This window comes from Camponotus vicinus, unplaced genomic scaffold (assembly GCF_025532165.1).
Source record: "Camponotus vicinus isolate PSW18456_S1 unplaced genomic scaffold, iyCamVici1.0 SCAF_6, whole genome shotgun sequence".
Lineage (NCBI taxonomy): Eukaryota > Metazoa > Arthropoda > Insecta > Hymenoptera > Formicidae > Camponotus > Camponotus vicinus.
Window position 1 is genome coordinate 15452369 of NW_028141978.1, and position 7634 is coordinate 15460002.

The window sequence follows — 7634 nt, forward strand, 5'->3', positions numbered from 1 at the left end:
GATGAGATACAGCATCAGATTATGAAGAGATTGAATCCTGCAATTGTAGCATTATCTGAAACGAGATTGACTGCTAAAATTGAAGATAGTGAGGTGAATGTTCCAGGTTATAGTATAATTAGATGCGATGCAGAAAATAGAAATACAGGAGGAGTAATTTTATATGTAAGATGCGATGTTAAGTATGAAATATTGCTGACGAAAAAAATAATTTCGAACTGCTGGTGTGTTGCAATAGAAATAAAAGAAAAAATGTATAAAGGTACGATAATGGTAGTGTATCACTCACCGAGTGCATCAGACGCTGATTTTGTTAGATTTTTAGAGGATACTGTAGAGGAACTAACAACAAAGGGAGAGTGTATGGTATTAGGAGATTTTAATATAGACTTTATGGTAGACTCGTTCTATACAAAGAAATTGCAAAACCTAATGTTGAGTCTAGGTATGAAACAGTATGTTAATAAACCGACGAGAGTCACTAAGAATAGTCAAACAATTATTGATCTACTTTTTGCTAATAATAAAGTGCAATTACAGGTAATTCATGAACCTAAAATAACAGATCATGCGTGGCTAAAAATCGTGTTATATTTAAATAAAATTAAAAGTAAGTATAGAGAATTTAATGCCAGAGACTATAGTAAATTTAGTATAGATGAATTTAGTAGTCTAGTGGAAAACAGAATGGGGGAAGATCAAGATTTGGAAGTAAATTGGAGAGCGAAAAAATTTGTTGATAGCATAGTAGAGGCACTGGACATTATAGCACCTAAGAAAAAGTTTAGAATTCCAAAAGTTTGGGAAGGGAAACAATGGTTTTCAGATGATATAAGAGAAGCAGCAAATAAAAGGGATGAAGCGTATAATAAGGCAGTGTACGACAATATGGAACAGAATTGGTTGCAGTTTAAAACTGAAAGAAATGCGATAGTTAAATTAATCAGGGAAAAGAAGAAGGAATACTATGAAGATATGATAGATAGTAATAAAGAAAACCCTACGAAAATGTGGAAAACTTTGAAAGAATTAATTAGAGGTGAATCAAGGGGTACAAAAGATATAAATAATATAGATTTTGAGATAATAGACGACATTAACGGATGTAATATAGCTGATAAATTCAACATATATTACGTACAAAGTATTAGTAACATAGTGAAATCTATAAATATTGATAAATCTAGAGACACGGGTAGAAGAATTGTTTATACTATTGACAATACAGGAATTGTAGAAAACTTTGAGATGATTAATGTAGAGGATTTAGAGGAAATTGTTATGAGATTACCAAAAAAGAAAGGGATGGAAGAAGGAATAACTAGCGATGTATTAAAGTCAACGTTTAATGTAATAAAAGAAGAGTTTGTTGAAGTAATAAATAATTCTTTGAGGGAAGGTTGCTGTCCAGAGAGTTGGAAAACATCAACGATAATACCGATTCCAAAAATAGAAAAAGCTAAAAAAGCAAGTGAATATAGACCTATTAATATGCTACCAATATATGAGAAAGTGTTAGAATTAGTGGTAAAGAAGCAAATTGAAATGTATCTGGAATCTAACAGTATTATAACAGAACATCAATCAGGTTTTAGAAAACAGTATTCGTGTGAAACGGCAATTCAAACTGTTGTTGACGAATGGAAATTAATAGTTAGCGAAGGAAAAATGGTTGGAGTAATATTTATGGATCTTAAGCGAGCTTTCGAAACAGATAGAGAAAGATTAATAGAAAAATTATATCAATATGGAATTAAAGGGATGGTTTTAGAATGGTTAAAATCATACTTAAATAATAGAACGCAGCAGGTTCGTTTCAACGATAAATGGTCTAAATTAATTGCCACTGAATATGGAGTGCTGCAAGGATCTGTACTAGGACCCTTGTTGTTTATTGTATATATTAATGATATAATTAAAATTTGCCCTGAAGGATGTAGTATAAAAATGTTTGCGGATGATACATTAATATATGTAGTTGGTGAAAGTAGTGAGCAGATAGAGTCAGAAATGAATATGGCATTTAATATGATAGAAAAATGGATGAATAGGAATAAATTGAAAATGAATGCAGGAAAAACGAAATATATGATAGTTAGGAGTGTAAGAAAGGAACTGAAAGGAAATATTGTATTGAAATGCTTGGACGGAACAGAGATAGAACGAGTAGAGATAATGAAATACCTAGGAATAATTATTGATGATAAACTTCGATTTAAAGATCATTGTGACTATATGTTAAAAAAGATAGGAAAGAAGACGAGTTTTTTAAATAGAATAGGAAATTGTATATCGGCATATACTAGATGTATTGTATATAAGGCAATCACACATAGCACCTCACTTCGAATATTGTGCAACGTTGTTAATGGATATGGGAGAAACACAGCTGGATAAATTGCAAGTAGCGCAAAATCGGGCAATGAGGGTTATATTACAGTGTGATAGGTATACCAAAGTGGAACATACCCAGATAGCCATGAATGTTAAAATCACGTTTAGGTTGAAGCTTTACAGCAAAGTTTGTTTCAATTTTGGCAACAATTGTCTGGCAAGTATTTGTCTTGCTTTGTCTTGTCAAAAAGTTTCGAGCAAATTTGTGACAAAATTTTTTCATCATATGATGCTGTAAATAACACAGAAAGACTTGTCCCTAAATTTTATGCACAGAACAGCACATAATGATGCTATTAACGATGTAATGTAAACTTTACGTCAATAGCAGTAAAATTTGTTATACACAGTATATTAGCAAATTTGATATAAGAACAAGGCAAATCTTACTATATACGGTAAGATAGCAAATTTACGGAAAGAACATGATAAGATTTGCTCTAACATAACAAGACCCAATATGTTCACGCAAATAACAGAAAATTTTGACGTGTACTGCATAGTAGCAAATTTTGTTGCAAAAATAGGACAAACCTTGCCGTAGACGATACAACAGCAAATTTGCGGCAAGAACAGGGCAAACTTTGCCGTACACGATACAACAGCAAATTTGCGGCAAGAACAGAACAAACCTTACCGTGCACGGTACAACAGTAAATTGATGGCAAGTGCAGAGCAAACCTTACCGTGCACGGTACAACAGTAATAAATTGATGGCAAGAGCAGGCAGCAGGTTTTATATATCGTGCATGTAGCATGTGATAATAAAAATAATTAAAATTTTATTTTAATTATATAATTTAAATATTAAAAAATCTAATTGTTCTTAAATTTATATAATCGTATTAAAGAATAAAAATCTAATTTAAAGCTCTAATGTGTAACTTCACTAATAGAAATTTATATAATTGGATTAATTTTTATTAAAAGCCAGCAACAACAGAAATTTATTCTTATTCTTTTTTATCTTTATTAATATTTTTTTAAATTTTATTATAAAACTATTAATTATACATATTATAAATACATTAATTATACATATTATTATATTAAATTTAATTAACCATTTGTAAAAAATAGACACTGCCTAAATAATTTTAATTAAAATAAAATTGCAACAAATTTTAAGTATTTAAAATTAAAAAAAAATTAATCTTTCCTTACTTGCACTAATATAGTACGTAAAAACATTTTTAATGTAATACACATATTTAAAAACATTATTGCACGTCTAAAGAACATCTAAAAAAATATTATTGATAATGTTGTGCATTATACACACACACACACACATATATATATATATATATATATATATGTATATATATATTGCAATTGTATATATGTATAATATACACACAGGATGAGTCATTTTTATATCAATCCACATAATTTTCTTGAAAATAAAGCATTTTAGAGAAAAATGCTTCAAATAAAAGTTGTAGGGTGTCGAGAGGGATATTAGGTGGTGTCATTGGTTTGACCTTGAATAATTATTTGAAGGTCAAGTAAAAATCACCTTCAATAAAAATAAAACACCCTATTTTTCATTGCATTTTTTTATAGTTTACCTCGAAAACTTTCCAAAATAATATATAATAAAATATTTTTTCATTAAGAATTTTTTGAGTTATAAGGATTAAAAGTTTCAACATTTTGAAAGAAATACAAAATATTCTTGAAAAATATTTATTTTTTAATTTATTAATTATTACTTTTACCTTCAAACAAGTATTATTATTCTATTATCGCTATTACCTTCAAATAATAATTATATTATTATGTCCCTCTCGAAACCCTACAACTTTTGTTTGAAATCTTTTTCTCTAAAATGATTCGTAGCTTATATGTTACTTGCCTCTCTTTATTCTGGGCAGTCTATGGCCGCGGTAGCCAATCAAAACTTTTCCCGCGTAGCGTTGTCGTGTCGTTCGCGCTTTTTCAGTTATTCTTTTGAATAAAACGACTGTGACTACCACGAGGTGATTGCCACAGAAGATATTATTCTGAGAAGATTTGGAAGCGAGCTCTTATATAATATTGAGGATAACCGTGATTGACAAGAATATCGCAGAAGATATTTTTTTGCAGAAGATTTGTAACTTTCCAGGTGAGTTCTTTCGAAAATTTTCAACGTGACTGCCGCAAGGTTAAGTCATCGTAGAAGTTTGCAGAAGATTTCTGAGGCTTTCGACGTAAGTATGAAACCGTTTAAACATTCTGTTTCGCGTAAACATTTCCACCGGTTGTCTGCAAGACAACAAAGGCGGATTACTTCCGAAATTAGAAATACTTTGCGTTTAAATATTTCACATAATTCGGTTACATATGAACAGTCAGATAATGTTGCTTTATCTAATAATATTAATGTTGCTAGCAGTTCATATATTAATTATTCATCTTGGGCAGACGAAATTCCTTTGAGCGATATTGCAAACAATATTACAGATACTAATGTGGATATTAATTTATCTCTTAATTATGATGACAGCGAAGATTTCCTCATCTCTCAGTACTTCTTTCATTGAAGAAACATTTCAAGATCGTTTGGCAACGTGTTTTGTTAACAATAATCTAACTCATGTGCAGTGCAATAATATATTATCTATTCTTCGAACACACACATGTTTTTCTTCGTTACCAAAAGATGTTCGAACTCTTTTACAAACTCCACGTACACCTGCTGTCGTATCAAAAGTAGATCCAGGAAACTATATTCATTTCTCTCTTGAGGCAGAAATTATTAAAACATTATCACTTTCTTTAATATCTAATGTACCACATGAATTAGAAATAGATTTTAATACAGATGGATGTAATTTAGACAGATCAGGAAATATTCACATCTGGCCAATACAATGCAGACTTGCAAATATAACAAACACAAAGCCTATTGTAATTGGAATATATTGTGGTGCTGAGAAACCACATAATGCTAATTTATTTTTTGAAAAATTTGTTTCTGATGTTAACGCTGTAATAACAAATGGTATACTTTTCAATAGCAATACGTTTAAGATGTTTTATAGCTGATGCACCAGCTCGAGCCTTTATTCTTAATCATAAAGGCCATACATCTGCAAGTCCATGTTCAAAATGTAAAGTTTCTGGTGTACGATGTGATAGCAGGTATACGTTTGGTGGTATTAATCATCCTCTTCGAACTAATGAAGAATATTTCAGATGTATAGATGAGGATCATCATAAAGATGGCAGAAGTCCATTGTCAATGTTACCTATGGGTATGGTATCACAAATTCCTTTTGAGTACATGCATCTAGTATGCTTGGGAGTGATGAAGAAACTTTTATCTGCATGGATAAGTGGTAAATATTCACGTCTCTCAAAATTATCAGCAAGATCCATCTCTATAATATCTCAGAGATTAGAAAATCTTAAAACATATTGTCCAGCAGAATTTGCAAGACATCCTAGAGCAATTCATACATTTACTAAATACAAGGCAACTGAATTTCGTCAATTTTTATTGTATACAGGTCCAGTCGTAACGCACGGTGTCTTAAATCAACAAATATATACTCATTTTTTGTTTTTGCATACTGCCATGAGAATATTAGTTTCTTCATCACCATCAAAAACACATTTAAACTTTGCTGAACTTGCTTTACAAAAATTTGTTACTCGATGTGAAAATCTTTATGGCTTATCATTTATTTCATATAATGTGCACGGTCTTCTGTATCTTACAAATGATGTGCGACAGCTAGGTCCTCTTGATACATTTTCTGCTTTCCCATATGAAAATAATATGTCACTTTTTAGAAAATACTGCAGAAAACCTCATTTTCCTCTTCAACAGTTTGCTAATAGAATGGCAGAGTTAAAAGGTCGTGAAACAAATTCAAATCGTGGCCAAACTCATTTTTCGTCTGCACAAGTATATACAGCGTATAATGGAGGTCCTCTTCCGTCTAACGTTAATCCCAACAGCTGTCAGTATCGCAAAATGATATATAACGGAATTTTACTAAGTTTAGATATACGAAATAATTGTTGTATTTTACACGACGGATCAATTTGCCTCATTGTCAATATCTTAGTAGACAAAACCACATATTATCTGGTTGTGAAGAAATTTAAAAAAAATAGATTCATTCTACGATGCTGGTATTTTATCCACAGAAGTTCAAATATTTAAATGTTCCGCATTAAGTAATGAAGTTTTTTGTGTTCAATTAAATCAATTTCGTGTCAAATGTTACAAAATGCCTTATTGGGGTGGTTTATCGATAAATGATAATAGTGATGAAGATGAGCCCGAAATTAGCGAATATGTAGTTGCTGCGATTATACATACAGATTTATAAAATAATAACGTTGCATTTAGCTATTCCTGTAGATATAGGTCCGTATTCAGAACGCGCTTACGAAGATGTTAGCGCGTTGTTATCCAACAGAAGTGTTTGTATTATATAAAACAAGTTTTTCTATTGGATAACAACGCGCTAACATCTTTGTAAGCGTCGGAATACAGACCATAATTTATAAAAAAGAAATAGAATCCAGGATGATTAAATACAGTTAGTATATTAATTAAATACAGGTTAGTATATTTATCATCTTTTTCGTTTAGCTTAATAAAATAGCAATAGTAATTAAATTTTCATAAAACATTTTAGATGTTATCACATTTCTGCTCTTATTAAAGTAGAAATTATTCTTAAAATATATAACGATATATATGTAAGTATACGAAATATTATAATTTACTTTCTCTCTTATTTAATTTACTATTTTATATAATTATTTTTTCACAAAATAGTCCATACGATCCAAAATAATTTTTTTAAGAATTGTATATAGTGATTTTGTCGAATATTCTATCTCTTTGTATATAATGTTTTTTTCGAACACTGCTTCAATTAACTTTTCTTTTTTGACACTGATATTTCAGTATATATATATATATATATATATATATATATATATATATATATATATATTTCTGTTTATAATTAATAGAGCACCTCAAGAAGAGAGAATTGCCAATATATAATAAGTCATGTACCATTCCGTAATCGCGGCTGCCATAAGAATAATATGATTATATTTTATTTTATCCATTTATAAATGATTGCCTTTATTTCACATCTTTATCATATGAATAAATATCTATTTAAATGGTTATCTAGTATATATAGAAATCTGAATAATACATTACGTGTCATCTCTGTTCTGCATTTGTCCTACATTGGCGTTGCAATAATGTCCACTTAATA